Source organism: Musca autumnalis, unplaced genomic scaffold, assembly GCF_047663935.1.
Source record: "Musca autumnalis isolate F117 unplaced genomic scaffold, ASM4766393v1 scaffold_5, whole genome shotgun sequence".
In the NCBI taxonomy this organism is placed as follows: domain Eukaryota; kingdom Metazoa; phylum Arthropoda; class Insecta; order Diptera; family Muscidae; genus Musca; species Musca autumnalis.
In genome coordinates this window covers 26,333,337-26,352,021 of record NW_027412088.1, presented here as the reverse complement: position 1 = coordinate 26,352,021, position 18,685 = coordinate 26,333,337, and the positions used below count along the sequence as shown (strand labels likewise).

General features: G+C 27.8%; 1 protein-coding gene and 1 pseudogene across 2 annotated transcripts in view; one reads left to right on the top strand and one right to left on the bottom strand.

Moving 5' to 3' along the window:
• Nucleotides 1-18,685, bottom strand: part of LOC141405572 (uncharacterized) — a 396,796-nt gene that overhangs the window by 286,037 nt on the left and 92,074 nt on the right. The window lies entirely within an intron of this gene.
• On the top strand, nt 36-12,915 carry LOC141405567 (cytochrome P450 CYP12A2-like; annotated as a pseudogene).

Here is an 18,685-nt window from a genome sequence, read left to right as displayed (position 1 = left end):
TAAAAGAGATTTCATGGGGTCTTATATTGAAATAAGTCTGCTTATTATAGGTTCTTTCCGTGTTCTATCCATAGAATACCTTTAAAGGCGATTTCTGTTATGAAAAGCTTTAAGGAGTCTCTTGTTTATTGAGGTCCCTTAAATGGTATTTCCGTTCAACGAATTTGTATCTTCGCACACGGTTTTGGCTATATAAAAAAATAACAATATGAGTGCTATGACTCCGCTTGTTAAACTCACTCCGATATGGAACATATAAACATATGAAAGGCCATATGTTGACAAGAGAAAAAGTATCTTACGATTAGATTCTAAACATTATCTTTCAGATAACAAAAGAAAGAGAATAAACATTCTACATTCAAAACATTAGAATGGAATTAGTATTTATTCGACCGGTAAACAGTGTAGATGGTGGAAAAGAAGAACTAAACAAAAAAACATAAACATCCAAACAAATTGGCCAAACACAATTTATGAATAAGAGAAACAACAACAAAACACAATCATGTTAAAATTTCATAGAAATGTGTTAACTCATCATGGGAAAATTTATAAACAAACCGCTACAATAAAACAAAAAGTAAGTTCAATAACAAAAAACATTAGCGACAATATTTTAATAAATAATCAAATATTTATTAAAATAATTTCTAATATTTCTACTACTTTTTTAACAATAAAAACAAAATATTATATTTTTTTTAATTTCCAGCTCCGTTTGTTATCTTCCAAATCCCCTAGCGAAGATAATTCTTATGACTTTCAAAAGGAGTGGTCCCAGGCTAAACCCTTTGAGGCCATACCACATGGGAGTCGTCTTTCAATGCTTATGAAATTTTTACCCGGTGGCAAATATGCCAATTTGGATGCCACCAAATTAATGTTAGAAATGAAAAAAGATTTCGGTGACATTACCCTACTGCTGGGAATGTTGGGTAAAAAATCATTTGTTGTAACCCACAATCCAAAAGATTTTGAAATGGTGTTGCGTAATGAAGGTGTTTGGCCTATAAGACCCGGTTTGGAGATATTGGGACATTATCGTAGTGAAGTAAAGAAAGACTTTTATCAAGGCACCGAGGGTCTTCTTTCAACGTAAGTATGGAAAAAAGGAGGGAACATTATATGGAGATGATGAATTAAATTTTAATGTTTTTTCTTTTAATTTTTAGTGCCGGAGAAAAATGGGGTAATTTCCGTTCAGTGGTAAACCCCATTTTAATGCAACCGAAAAATGTACGCCTATACATGCACAAGATGTCAAACGTTAATAAGGAATTAATGGAGAGGTAAGTTGTAATGAACAATTTTATAAACGCAAAAGTAAATAAACCACAAAATAAAATATAAAAAAAATAAAAATAAAATATAAAATATAAAATATAAAATCTATATATATAAAATAGAAAAATGTTTGTATGTTTGTTTGTTTGTTTGTTTGAAATTTATAGACTCAAAAACTGCTGAACCGATCTTGCTGAAATTTTCAGGGTATATTACTACATCGCCTGAAAGTAACATAGGCTATAAAAAGTTTCGAAATTCCGCTCTGATCCGGAGATATAGCATCAGAATCGGAGGTACCTCCAAAAAATTTAAACTTTGTATGCAAATATCTATAGAACGGTTACAGATACAGACTCCAAATTTGAAATGTGTGATGGATTTTAGCCTAAAAATAAATGTGCCAAAATATATCGAAATCGGTCCAGATTTGGATATAGCTCCCATATATATCTTCGTCCGATTTCAAGTATTTGATGTACCAAACACGCTATATATGTGCGATTTCCATGAAATTTGGAATGCGTGACGGAACGTGGCTTATAAAAAAATGTGCCACACTATATCGAAATCGGTTCAGATTTGGATATAGATCCCATATATATTTTCGTCCGATTTCAAGTATTTGATATACAAAACACGCTACATATGTCCGATTTCAATGAAATTTGGAATGTGTGACTAAATTTGTTGTAGAAATGAGTATGCCGAATTATATTGAAATCGGTTCAGATTTGGATATAGCTCCTATATATATTTTCGGCCGATTTCATGTATTTGATGCACCCAACCCACTATGTATGTCCAATTTCAATGAAATTAGGAATGTGTGACTAAATTTGTTGTGGAAATGAGTATGCCGAATTATATTGAAATCGGTTCAGATTTGGATATAGCTCCTATATATATTATCGGCCGATTTCATGTATTTGATGCACCCAACCCACTACATATGTATGTCCAATTTCAATGAAATTTGGAATGTGTGACTAAATTTTTTGCAGAAATGAGCATGCCAAATTATCTTGAAATCGGTTCAGATTTGGATATAGCTCCTATATATATTTTCGGCCGATTTCATGTATTTGATCCACCCAACCCACTATATATGTCCAATTTCAATGAAAATTGGAATGTGTGACTAAATTTGTTGTAGAAATGAGTATGCCGAATTATATTGAAATCGGTTCAGATTTGGATATAGCTCCTATATATATTTTCGGCCGATTTCATGTATTTGATGCACCCAACCCACTATGTATGTCCAATCTCAATGAAATTTGGAATGTGTGACTATTTTTTTTGCAGAAATGTGCATGCCAAATTATTTTGAAATCGGTTCAGATTTGGATATAGCTCCTATATATATTTTCGGCCGATTTCATGTATTTGATCCACCCAACCCACTATATATGTCCAATTTCAATGAAATTTGGAATGTGTGACTAAATTTGTTGTAGAAATGAGTATGCCGAATTATATTGAAATCGGTTCAGATTTGGATATAGCTCCTATATATATTTTCGGCCGATTTCATGTATTTGATGCACCCAACCCACTATGTGTGTCCAATTTCAATGAAATTTGGAATGTGTGACTAAATTTTTTGCAGAAATGAGCATGCCAAATTATATTGAAATCGGTTCAGATTTGGATATAGCTCCTATATATATTTTCGGCCGATTTCATGTATTTGATGCACCCAACCCACTATGTATGTCCAATTTCAATGAAATTTGGAATGTGTGACTAAATTTGTTGTAGAAATGAGTATGCCGAATTATATTGAAATCGGTTCAGATTTGGATATAGCTCCTATATATATTTTCGGCCGATTTCATGTATTTGATGCCCCAAACACGCTATGGATGTCCAATGTGTAACTAAATTTGTTGTAGAAATAAGTATTGAAATCGGTGTTGATTTGGCTATAGCTCCCATATTTATTTCAATGAAATTTGTGCGGTATCTACGAGTATATCTATAACGGAGGAAAATGTTTGTACGTTTGTTTGTTTGAAGTTTATGGACTCAAAAACCGCTGAACCGATCTTCCTGAAACTTTCAGAGTATATTACCACATGGCCTGAAAGTGTCACAGGCTATATAAATCTTAAAAATTCCGCCCCGATCTGGAGATATAGCCTCAGGATCGAAAGTACCTCCAAAAACTGTAGACTTTGTATGCTGATATCTAACGAACGATTATCGATACAGTCTTCAAATTTGGTATGTGTGACGGAATTTGGTCTAAAAATAAATTTGCCAAAGTAATTTGAAATCGGCTCAGATTTGGATATATATTTTCGGCCGATTTAATGCATTTGATGCATAAAACACATTTTGTATGCCCAATTCCAATGAAATTTGGAATGTGTGACGGAATTTATTGCAGAAATAAATGTTCCAAACTATTTTGAAATCGGTTCAGATTGGGATATAGCTCCCATATATATTTTCGGCCGATTTCATGTATTTTCTACACCAAACACGCCATGTATGTTCAATTTTGACGAATTTTGGAATCTTTGACGGAATTGATCCTAGAAATTATATTGAAATCGGATCAGATTTGGATATACCTCCAATATATATTTTAGGCCGATTTCATGTATTTTATGCAATAAACACCTTATGTTTGTCCAATTTCAATGAAATTTGAAAAATGTGGCGGAAATTGATCTACAAAAAAATTTGTCAAATTATATTGAAATCGGTTCAGATTTACATATAGCTCCCATATATATTTTCGGCCGATTTCATGTATTTGATGCACCAAACACGCTATGTAAGCCCAATTACAATGAAATTTGGAATATGTGGCGGGAATTGGTCTGCAAAACAAATTGGTAAATTATATTGAAAGAATTTCAGTCAATAGAATTTCAGGAAATGCACGAACGTACAAATCCATTGATACTGTGGCAACTGAAGACGACGCGGTTAACTATCCAGTTGAATTCCTAAGTTCGTTGGATCTTCAGGCTTTCCACCACATAATTTAGTGCTAATATTGGTGTTCAGCTCTACGTTGCATGTTCACGTGTTGGTAGACCGGCCGATTTGTTTGTTTACGCTCCTGAAGGAAAAACAAAAACATTGTATATCCTAAAGCATTACAATAAATACTTTACTTTAAATTTTTGAATTTGATTTCTTTCTGATTTCAAAAAATCCGTAAAATTTCAAATGCATATCAATCTAAAGGGGTAGCGAAGCGCACCGGGTTCAGCTAGTATAAAATATAAAATATAAAATATAAAATATAAAATATAAAATATAAAATATAAAATATAAAATATAAAATATAAAATATAAAATATAAAATATAAAATATAAAATATAAAATATAAAATATAAAATATAAAATATAAAATATAAAATATAAAATATAAAATATAAAATATAAAATATAAAATATAAAATATAAAATATAAAATATAAAATATAAAATATAAAATATAAAATATAAAATATAAAATATAAAATATAAAATATAAAATATAAAATATAAAATATAAAATACAAAATACAAAATATAAAATATAAAATATAAAATATAAAATATAAAATATAAAATATAAAATATAAAATATAAAATATAAAATATAAAATATAAAATATAAAATATAAAATATAAAATATAAAATATAAAATATAAAATATAAAATATAAAATATAAAATATAAAATATAAAATATAAAATATAAAATATAAAATATAAAATATAAAATATAAAATATAAAATATAAAATATAAAATATAAAATATAAAATATAAAATATAAAATATAAAATATAAAATATAAAATATAAAATATAAAATATAAAATATAAAATATAAAATATAAAATATAAAATATAAAATATAAAATATAAAATATAAAATATAAAATATAAAATATAAAATATAAAATATAAAATATAAAATATAAAATATAAAATATAAAATATAAAATATAAAATATAAAATATAAAATATAAAATATAAAATATAAAATATAAAATATAAAATATAAAATATAAAATATAAAATATAAAATATAAAATATAAAATATAAAATATAAAATATAAAATATAAAATATCTATATATATAAAATAGAAAAATGTTTGTATGTTTGTTTGTTTGTTTGTTTGTTTGTTTGAAATTTATAGACTCAAAAACTGCTGAACCGATCTTGCTGAAATTTTCAGGGTATATTACTACATCGCCTGAAAGTAACATAGGCTATAAAAAGTTTCGAAATTCCGCTCTGATCCGGAGATATAGCATCAGAATCGGAGGTACCTCCAAAAAATTTAAACTTTGTATGCAAATATCTATAGAACGGTTACAGATACAGACTCCAAATTTGAAATGTGTGATGGATTTTAGCCTAAAAATAAATGTGCCAAAATATATCGAAATCGGTCCAGATTTGGATATAGCTCCCATATATATCTTCGTCCGATTTCAAGTATTTGATGTACCAAACACGCTATATATGTGCGATTTCCATGAAATTTGGAATGCGTGACGGAACGTGGCTTATAAAAAAATGTGCCACACTATATCGAAATCGGTTCAGATTTGGATATAGATCCCATATATATTTTCGTCCGATTTCAAGTATTTGATATACAAAACACGCTACATATGTCCGATTTCAATGAAATTTGGAATGTGTGACTAAATTTGTTGTAGAAATGAGTATGCCGAATTATATTGAAATCGGTTCAGATTTGGATATAGCTCCTATATATATTTTCGGCCGATTTCATGTATTTGATGCACCCAACCCACTATGTATGTCCAATTTCAATGAAATTAGGAATGTGTGACTAAATTTGTTGTGGAAATGAGTATGCCGAATTATATTGAAATCGGTTCAGATTTGGATATAGCTCCTATATATATTATCGGCCGATTTCATGTATTTGATGCACCCAACCCACTACATATGTATGTCCAATTTCAATGAAATTTGGAATGTGTGACTAAATTTTTTGCAGAAATGAGCATGCCAAATTATCTTGAAATCGGTTCAGATTTGGATATAGCTCCTATATATATTTTCGGCCGATTTCATGTATTTGATCCACCCAACCCACTATATATGTCCAATTTCAATGAAAATTGGAATGTGTGACTAAATTTGTTGTAGAAATGAGTATGCCGAATTATATTGAAATCGGTTCAGATTTGGATATAGCTCCTATATATATTTTCGGCCGATTTCATGTATTTGATGCACCCAACCCACTATGTATGTCCAATCTCAATGAAATTTGGAATGTGTGACTATTTTTTTTGCAGAAATGTGCATGCCAAATTATTTTGAAATCGGTTCAGATTTGGATATAGCTCCTATATATATTTTCGGCCGATTTCATGTATTTGATCCACCCAACCCACTATATATGTCCAATTTCAATGAAATTTGGAATGTGTGACTAAATTTGTTGTAGAAATGAGTATGCCGAATTATATTGAAATCGGTTCAGATTTGGATATAGCTCCTATATATATTTTCGGCCGATTTCATGTATTTGATGCACCCAACCCACTATGTGTGTCCAATTTCAATGAAATTTGGAATGTGTGACTAAATTTTTTGCAGAAATGAGCATGCCAAATTATATTGAAATCGGTTCAGATTTGGATATAGCTCCTATATATATTTTCGGCCGAGTTCATGTATTTGATGCACCCAACCCACTATGTATGTCCAATTTCAATGAAATTTGGAATGTGTGACTAAATTTGTTGTAGAAATGAGTATGCCGAATTATATTGAAATCGGTTCAGATTTGGATATAGCTCCTATATATATTTTCGGCCGATTTCATGTATTTGATGCCCCAAACACGCTATGGATGTCCAATGTGTAACTAAATTTGTTGTAGAAATAAGTATTGAAATCGGTGTTGATTTGGCTATAGCTCCCATATTTATTTCAATGAAATTTGTGCGGTATCTACGAGTATATCTATAACGGAGGAAAATGTTTGTACGTTTGTTTGTTTGAAGTTTATGGACTCAAAAACCGCTGAACCGATCTTCCTGAAACTTTCAGAGTATATTACCACATGGCCTGAAAGTGTCACAGGCTATATAAATCTTAAAAATTCCGCCCCGATCTGGAGATATAGCCTCAGGATCGAAAGTACCTCCAAAAACTGTAGACTTTGTATGCTGATATCTAACGAACGATTATCGATACAGTCTTCAAATTTGGTATGTGTGACGGAATTTGGTCTAAAAATAAATTTGCCAAAGTAATTTGAAATCGGCTCAGATTTGGATATATATTTTCGGCCGATTTAATGCATTTGATGCATAAAACACATTTTGTATGCCCAATTCCAATGAAATTTGGAATGTGTGACGGAATTTATTGCAGAAATAAATGTTCCAAACTATTTTGAAATCGGTTCAGATTGGGATATAGCTCCCATATATATTTTCGGCCGATTTCATGTATTTTCTACACCAAACACGCCATGTATGTTCAATTTTGACGAATTTTGGAATCTTTGACGGAATTGATCCTAGAAATTATATTGAAATCGGATCAGATTTGGATATACCTCCAATATATATTTTAGGCCGATTTCATGTATTTTATGCAATAAACACCTTATGTTTGTCCAATTTCAATGAAATTTGAAAAATGTGGCGGAAATTGATCTACAAAAAAATTTGTCAAATTATATTGAAATCGGTTCAGATTTACATATAGCTCCCATATATATTTTCGGCCGATTTCATGTATTTGATGCACCAAACACGCTATGTAAGCCCAATTACAATGAAATTTGGAATATGTGGCGGGAATTGGTCTGCAAAACAAATTGGTAAATTATATTGAAAGAATTTCAGTCAATAGAATTTCAGGAAATGCACGAACGTACAAATCCATTGATACTGTGGCAACTGAAGACGACGCGGTTAACTATCCAGTTGAATTCCTAAGTTCGTTGGATCTTCAGGCTTTCCACCACATAATTTAGTGCTAATATTGGTGTTCAGCTCTACGTTGCATGTTCACGTGTTGGTAGACCGGCCGATTTGTTTGTTTACGCTCCTGAAGGAAAAACAAAAACATTGTATATCCTAAAGCATTACAATAAATACTTTACTTTAAATTTTTGAATTTGATTTCTTTCTGATTTCAAAAAATCCGTAAAATTTCAAATGCATATCAATCTAAAGGGGTAGCGAAGCGCACCGGGTTCAGCTAGTAAAATATAAAATATAAAATATAAAATATAAAATATAAAATATAAAATATAAAATATAAAATATAAAATATAAAATATAAAATATAAAATATAAAATATAAAATATAAAATATAAAATATAAAATATAAAATATAAAATATAAAATATAAAATATAAAATATAAAATATAAAATATAAAATATAAAATATAAAATATAAAATATAAAATATAAAATATAAAATATAAAATATAAAATATAAAATATAAAATATAAAATATAAAATATAAAATATAAAATATAAAATATAAAATATAAAATATAAAATATAAAATATAAAATATAAAATATAAAATATAAAATATAAAATATAAAATATAAAATATAAAATATAAAATATAAAATATAAAATATAAAATATAAAATATAAAATATAAAATATAAAATATAAAATATAAAATATAAAATATAAAATATAAAATATAAAATATAAAATATAAAATATAAAATATAAAATATAAAATATAAAATATAAAATATAAAATATAAAATATAAAATATAAAATATAAAATATAAAATATAAAATATAAAATATAAAATATAAAATATAAAATATAAAATATAAAATATAAAATATAAAATATAAAATATAAAATATAAAATATAAAATATAAAATATAAAATATAAAATATAAAATATAAAATATAAAATATAAAATATAAAATATAAAATATAAAATATAAAATATAAAATATAAAATATAAAATATAAAATATAAAATATAAAATATAAAATATAAAATATAAAATATAAAATATAAAATATAAAATATAAAATATAAAATATAAAATATAAAATATAAAATATAAAATATAAAATATAAAATATAAAATATAAAATATAAAATATAAAATATAAAATATAAAATATAAAATATAAAATATAAAATATAAAATATAAAATATAAAATATAAAATATAAAATATAAAATATAAAATATAAAATATAAAATATAAAATATAAAATATAAAATATAAAATATAAAATATAAAATATAAAATATAAAATATAAAATATAAAATATAAAATATAAAATATAAAATATAAAATATAAAATATAAAATATAAAATATAAAATATAAAATATAAAATATAAAATATAAAATATAAAATATAAAATATAAAATATAAAATATAAAATATAAAATATAAAATATAAAATATAAAATATAAAATATAAAATATAAAATATAAAATATAAAATATAAAATATAAAATATAAAATATAAAATATAAAATATAAAATATAAAATATAAAATATAAAATATAAAATATAAAATATAAAATATAAAATATAAAATATAAAATATAAAATATAAAATATAAAATATAAAATATAAAATATAAAATATAAAATATAAAATATAAAATATAAAATATAAAATATAAAATATAAAATATAAAATATAAAATATAAAATATAAAATATAAAATATAAAATATAAAATATAAAATATAAAATATAAAATATAAAATATAAAATATAAAATATAAAATATAAAATATAAAATATAAAATATAAAATATAAAATATAAAATATAAAATATAAAATATAAAATATAAAATATAAAATATAAAATATAAAATATAAAATATAAAATATAAAATATAAAATATAAAATATAAAATATAAAATATAAAATATAAAATATAAAATATAAAATATAAAATATAAAATATAAAATATAAAATATAAAATATAAAATATAAAATATAAAATATAAAATATAAAATATAAAATATAAAATATAAAATATAAAATATAAAATATAAAATATAAAATATAAAATATAAAATATAAAATATAAAATATAAAATATAAAATATAAAATATAAAATATAAAATATAAAATATAAAATATAAAATATAAAATATAAAATATAAAATATAAAATATAAAATATAAAATATAAAATATAAAATATAAAATATAAAATATAAAATATAAAATATAAAATATAAAATATAAAATATAAAATATAAAATATAAAATATAAAATATAAAATATAAAATATAAAATATAAAATATAAAATATAAAATATAAAATATAAAATATAAAATATAAAATATAAAATATAAAATATAAAATATAAAATATAAAATATAAAATATAAAATATAAAATATAAAATATAAAATATAAAATATAAAATATAAAATATAAAATATAAAATATAAAATATAAAATATAAAATATAAAATATAAAATATAAAATATAAAATATAAAATATAAAATATAAAATATAAAATATAAAATATAAAATATAAAATATAAAATATAAAATATAAAATATAAAATATAAAATATAAAATATAAAATATAAAATATAAAATATAAAATATAAAATATAAAATATAAAATATAAAATATAAAATATAAAATATAAAATATAAAATATAAAATATAAAATATAAAATATAAAATATAAAATATAAAATATAAAATATAAAATATAAAATATAAAATATAAAATATAAAATATAAAATATAAAATATAAAATATAAAATATAAAATATAAAATATAAAATATAAAATATAAAATATAAAATATAAAATATAAAATATAAAATATAAAATATAAAATATAAAATATAAAATATAAAATATAAAATATAAAATATAAAATATAAAATATAAAATATAAAATATAAAATATAAAATATAAAATATAAAATATAAAATATAAAATATAAAATATAAAATATAAAATATAAAATATAAAATATAAAATATAAAATATAAAATATAAAATATAAAATATAAAATATAAAATATAAAATATAAAATATAAAATATAAAATATAAAATATAAAATATAAAATATAAAATATAAAATATAAAATATAAAATATAAAATATAAAATATAAAATATAAAATATAAAATATAAAATATAAAATATAAAATATAAAATATAAGATATAAAATATAAGATATAAAATAAATATAAGATGTAAAAGACCCCCTTGAGAAGTCTTCTATATCTAGAAGATCGCCTTGGGAGGCCGTCTTTTGGAAGGTCCTTTATCTATAGGAGAACTTTTAAAGATGTCTTTTATCAATAGGGGTCTCCCCTTAAGAGGTGTTCAACGCCTAGAAGACCTCCTTAAGCGGTCTTCCATGTAGTGAAGACCGCCTTAAGGGTTTTTCAATTCTAAAATCATCAATTTTTTCCTCTCTCTCTTTCTCCTTCAGAATTCGCACGATACGTGATCCTCAAACCCTGGAAGTTCCCGCCACATTTGAAGAAGAAATAAATCGCTGGACTTTAGAATCAGTTTCCGTTGTGGCATTGGATAAACAATTGGGTTTACTCTCGGAAAATCGTAATGATCCCAAGGCAAAGACAATTTTTGATTCTCTTACGCAATTCTTTAAATTGGGTTTCGAGATTGAATTTCAACCTTCAATTTGGAAATATGTAAAGACGCCAATATATAAGAAAATTATCAAAACCATGGATGCACTGCAGGATACCATTGAAAGTTATATACAAGAGGCCGTAGATCGCCTGGAGGCGGAGAAGAGGGCTGGGGTGGCCGAAAAACCGGAAAGTGAGCAAAGCGTTTTGGAAAAGCTGCTGAAGGTAGATAAGAAAATAGCACAAGTTATGGCCATGGATATGTTGATGGCAGGTGTTGATACGGTACGGTTTTATTTTCCGATTTTTATTTTTCTTAATAACCTGAGATTTCTCTTGTTTTAGACTTCCACCACATTTGTGGCTCTATTACTTTGTTTGAGTAAAAATCCCGATAAACAGGCCAAATTACGCGAAGAAATCTAAGAATTTTACCGGAAAAAGATTCAGAATTTACGGAGGAAGCCTTTAGAAATATGCCCTATTTAAGGGCCTGCATTAAAGAGTCACAACGTATATATCCCCTGGCAGTGGGAAATGTTCGGGTTAATCAAAAAGATGTTGTCCTAAGCGGGTATCGAGTACCAGCCGGGCAACAAGTATTTATGGTTTCGGCATCTCTGAATCACGATGAACGTTATTATCCAAGGGCTAATGAATTTTTACCCGAACGCTGGCTGAGACAAGAAAAGGGATCGACGACTGAAATGTCTCTTAAGCCTAGCAGTCCATTTGTTTTCTTGCCCTTTGGTTTTGGTGCACGCAGCTGTATTGGCCGGCGAATTGTTGAAATGGAAATTGAATTGGGTATTGCTCGTTTAATCCGAAATTTCCATGTTGAATTTAACTATCCCACCGAAAATGCATTCAAATCGTTGTCAATTAACATCCCAAACATACCGTTGAAATTTAAATTTACTGATCTGTAATTTGTTTTTATTATTTTATGTATTAGAAGAATTAAATAAATTTTTATTATGGCTGTGCAAAACAAAAGGGAAGTGTGCTATTTTTTCCCCATAGGGAAGATTGCAAAACTGAGCGAATAATCAATCTATTAGCAAATTATAACAAAGATTGCATCATTTTAAATTCCATATCTAAGTTAGAATAGCATGACTTGTAGTTTTGTATTTATTCAAACATTTGTTACGAAGTTGCATTATCGGAACTTGTTTATAATTGATTAGAAATTATCTTGTTCGATAGTAAATATAACACCCAAAATACTGATAAGATACATGACGTCAAATGTTTGTGTGGCTGAGTGGGATATCCCTTGGCTGTGCTTTGCATTAAAAATAGAAATATTTGAATTTCAATTTATTTACATTCAATACCAAGAAAACATTTTTATGATTAATATATACATTGTAAAACAAATTGAAATTGAATTTTATAATTTTTAATTTCAGTACACCCTGATTCAAGTTTTTTGTTTGCAAACGCTATCCCAATAAAAAAGACGCCACAATGCTTCATACAATTTATTTATTATAAAATAATTTATTATTTTATAATACAAAAATATTGAAAAATGCATGAGTGCATTGATTGCATTTCCTGCATTTAGATGGTCTGCCAATATGTCCAAAGTAGATTTAGGCATTTAACATATCCATCTCTGGCGTGTATCATTGACACCATTCTCAATATGCCCACCTTTGTTATCATTGACAAGAACCCGTGAGGCTAACATTTCATTCACAATAAATATAATCACAATAAAACACTTTTGCGTATTTGAGTACCCAGCAAAGAAATTGATTGCAATGCTATGTTGTTGTAGCAACGCAAATATGTTCTCTTTTGCTACTTTTACAGCTTGTTTCACTATGTCGAAGGAAAATGAAAACGAAAGAGAAACAACTAAACTCGTGTTTGATTTTTAAATTTTGTAGTTGTTTTAAAGCAAACACAAAGTCAATATTGCCATGAAAACCAAAGTTTAGGTGTTTTTCGTTCGCAATAATTTTCTTTCGACATAGTGAAACAGGCCCTTACTATTAAAAAAGTAGCAAATTTGACATCTCATACGACCACTTAAGTACGCATGACGTATGACAATACCTCTGTTCGTCTACGTGCAAGAATCTCCTAGTTTTACCACTTTTTACTCGAAAAGCGTTCCTTTACTTCAGACACCATATAACTCATATGGGAGCAGTTTACAACTTTCACCACTTTTGTCGGCTTTTCCATTTTCAAAAATAAAGGAAGAGACCAAATGTGTTGAGTTATTAACTCTTGTGCCAGACACTGAAAATAACACATTAACATTTTTTAGCTTTTATGAGAGGGCGGTGGTGAAGGGAGCTCCTTCTGCTAATACTCTTGTGGAATATTTTATAACCCCATATCGGTGGGATATTGACGTCACAACCTTCAGAATTACGAAAATCGGGAGGTACCGTTCTGTGGGGGCTTTATCGAAACGTGGACCAATACCGGCGAATTTCAGTCAGAAAGGCTTTTAGCTCCAACAAAGACTAACTACCAAATTTCAGCCATTTGGGTGGGTTGCTGTGGCCACAACCTTCACAATACCGAAAATTGAAAGGTACTGTTCTATGGGGGCTATATGAAGGTGTGGACTTATACCGACAAATTTCTGGTAGAAGGTTTTATACCCCGAACGAAGACTAAGTACTAAATATCAGCAGTTCGGTGTGATGAGGCTAAAACCTTCAAAATACCGAAAATCGGGTGTCACCGTTCTATGGGGGCTGTATGAAACAAATTTCATATGGAACGTTAAATACCGCAAATGAAGACAAATACCAAATTTTTAACCCTTTCGGTGTAATATAGAAAACACAACCTTAAAAATACCTCACATAGAGAGGTACCGTTCTATGGGGGCTATACTAAGGAGTGGACCTATACCGATAAATTTAATACGGAACGTTTAATACCCCAAACGAATCCCGAATACCAAATTTCAGCAAATTTCTGAGGAATATTGAGGCCACAACCTTCAAATACCGAAAATCGGGAGATACGTTCTATGGGGGCTGTATGAACGCGTGAATCTATACCAAAAATTTTCTAGGGGAAAGTTTTATACCTCCCACGAAGATTATGTACCAAATTTCAGCCATTTTGGTGTGACAATCAGGCTAAAACCTTCAAAATAACGAAAATCGGGTGGCACCTTTCTATGGGGGCTATATCAAAACGTGGACCCATATAGCTCATTTGCAGTACCAAACATCCTAGGAGTAATAGAAACTTATATACCAAATTACTAAGCTCTATCTTAAAAATTGCGAGCTATATCTTGACTTCAACAGACGGACATGGTTATATCGACTTAGAATTTTACCCTAATGAAGATTATATATACGATGAATATTTCGGGGTGTTACAAACGGAATAACAAATTTAATGATATTATGGTGGAGGGTATAAAAATAAAAAGTATCTGTCAGCTTTGTCGACAGAGATATACCCTCAGCCTATGTGAATTGAAACTTTCATCTATTGACAATATCGAATCCAATAACGGCAACGCAACTGAAATCCTTTTCAGATTTTGCGGCCTTTTTTGGAAGTATGAAGTTTCCGACAAAAATATATTTGGATTAAAGCTCAAAGTGTTGCGGAGGAGGTACCTGAAAGAATGCATCGGCGGCATGGTCCATTTTAAAGCACGCCCTCCAGTCATTTTAGTTGATCACCGAATAACGTAGAGGTTTTGGACAACTATGCCCGGACGCATGGACTTGCCCACAAAAAAACACTAGGCCAAATATGACTTTTTGGAAGCAAAGTGTGCCACCACCTGCGTACTTTCCTGTGGTTGACTGTTTCGAATTCCTTCGATAGTTCCAAGGGCCACTATGACAGTTCATTCGCTCGCCCTATTCTGGTTCTGTGCTCGACATATGTGTGAAAATGACATCTATCCATGCTGATGTTAGGTATCTGGGAAACTGCTTTTCATTACAGGGAAAAGTAGAGCATATTGAATTTTCAGTACTAGCGACAGAAGGAAAATCGGCTTGTACGATTCTCCTCTTCTCGAATTCTTGTCTGGCTTCAGTAGCGGGACCATCCTGCCATATTTTCAGCCTTTTGGTAAAACGTGAGTGACTAACAATAAATTGAGGACACTTGCCAAATACTCATACTCATCATTGCCTCTGCTGGGTAATTTGGTTTCGGAATTTCGGGTATTAGACCAACAGGTGGTAGCGAACATCTATAGTTGTGATTATTTTCTGCAAAATTCTCTCAACTATCTGAGGGACTGAGATGAGCCTTTGGCTGGTAAATTCTCTGTACTCTTGCCAATCAGTTTTCCCATGGTTCAGAAAAGTACGGCCATCGGAGGTTATGAAGTCGGGTGGTCTTTTAACGGAGACGATGATATGAAGGTTGTCCGAACCAAGCGTAGGAGCATCTTCGTTCAACGTTCTAAATGTGGTGCTATCAATTTCCTCAAGGGTGATTCGTATTCCAATGACGATCGTGAAAATGACGACGAAGTTGACACGCGCTGGAAGATGTTTAGAAGGCACTTTTGAGAAAAAATTTAAAATTTTGTGTGGGAAGTACCCGAAAGAGTGCATATTCGAACCTGTAATGGAATTCTGTAACACATTTTTAAGTCACCGGCAAAAATCGGTAAAATAAAAACGCAAAATTTTGAATGAAGAGTATCAATAAAACTTATCAACACTGCTGATATCGGTAAGACTTAGCGACTGCTTTATTTTGGTTGTCAACTTACCGAAAAATTTCATTAATTATCGAAATTAAAAAAATTTAATTTTTTTTATGCTTGGTTTACATTTACGATATCCACTCGATTTCAACTGTCAATTCCTTTGCGTATACTTCAAATGAAAACTCATCTGAAATCCATTGGGTTCCCTTTGACGTTTTGACAGAATTGGCTGTTGAAATTGAGTGGATTTCGTAAATGTAAACCAAACATTCGGGTATGTTCTGCGACGCACTTCACCTCTCACTTCACGCCTCAAGCATTTTGTTCAAACACTTTACGATTACTTTTCGAGTATTTTATGGACGGACTAGGGTGTACTCTTCTTTTTAAATACCCTAATGAATTTTAGCTCTAAGAAGTTCGCAAGTAATAAGAGTAAATAGGGTGAACAAAATGCTTGAGTCGTGAAGTGAGAGGTGAAGTGTGTCTCAGAACATACCCGATTTTTGGTGTTTTAACTAGGCGTTTACACTAGACAGTTTGTCTTCAAATACAGCTCTGATTTACTAACACATACATACATTTGTGGTTTGGCTACCAGCTGTCCATCATTCTTTCACAGACAGCCGGGTTAACAAAATTTTGACATTTTTTGTAAAAATGTGTGAGATAATAATTAAAATGTGTTGAAAAGAAAAGAACATGAACAAAAACAAAATATGTGAACGGAAAACAAAAGGAATTCTGTGATTTTCATTCATAATTTTACAACTGTTTTTGTAGTTGTCTGGACGCCTACGTCACAAAGGCAAGTTTTGGGATTTTGTCAACCAATACATGAAGTCAACTGTCCTGTCATTTGTAAACGCAGGGTAAGATCGATAACATTGATTACAACTAAATTACAAATGTACTTTATTTTTGAAAATAAAAACATACCCAGCAAAAAAGTGGAAGTTGTGCATTTGGAGTTATGATTTCACAACATTTTTCGCTGTAGTCCAACAGAGTTATGAAAATGCACTTCGTTCGATACATTTTATAAGCAGTTGCTTTAGAAATCCCTACAAAACAAAAACAGTTTGTTGATCCCTACCCGTCGCTGCCGACATAATTTCTTCAAAGGAGAAACAAGTGTAAATATATTTCGAAGAATTTGTTATAAAATAAAAACTGAAGTTGCGAACATTTTTGAGGTAATTTACGAGACGGAAATTTTTAATGGTGTGAAGTTGTAGTCGAAAGCTGAACTAGTGATGGGAAGGCAACATATGGCCTGTTCCCGTACTTTATAAAGTGGTAAAAGTCGTAAAAGTTGTAAAAGTCGTAAACGATTTTCATATAAATTTTGTGTACGGGAACGCAAAATGTGTAAAAGTGGTAAAAATTGTAAAAACTTTTTAGTTCTGGAACAGAGCTATAATAAACCTTTAGGATGACGAAACAAAACCAGTTGCGCTTGGATTAAATGAAGAACGGAGGAAGTACATTCAATTGTGATTGAATTTGATGGAAGCTTTTTTTAATTTGTGTTTATATAATAAAGTTCTTTGTATTCTTGTTTTACACAAATAATAAATGCATTTTATTTATTCTGGGATATTTCGCAATGGCTTCTTTAGATTGATTAAAAACACTATCCGAGGAGTGCCTTTAAATTCAATCCAAACGACTACATCGAAAGCTGTGATTTGGATCGAAAACGGAGTACATCCTAGCTGTGTGCTGTGGAAGCAAAATAGAGTGCATCCTAGCTGCGCGCTCTCTTGTAAAATACATAAGTGAATTCATAGTCCCGGTCCACACTAGCGCGAATTTCATTTATGGGTCTATCTTGTATTGCCACTAAACTTGAGTTGCGTTGTCAGTTGTCTGCGCGACTGAGACGTAATGTTGTACCATTAATGTCAACTCAACTGGGTGATCGATAACCATGTTATCGATCAGTGTTTTTTCAAACTTGTAACCTCTATTAGCCAAATAAAAAAAAAAAACATTTTAAAAATAATTGCGCTTTGGATAACTCGTTTGTGTATTCTGGACAATATTTTAATATTTTGGCTGAGTTTTCGAGCAAATTTGGAAAACAACCCA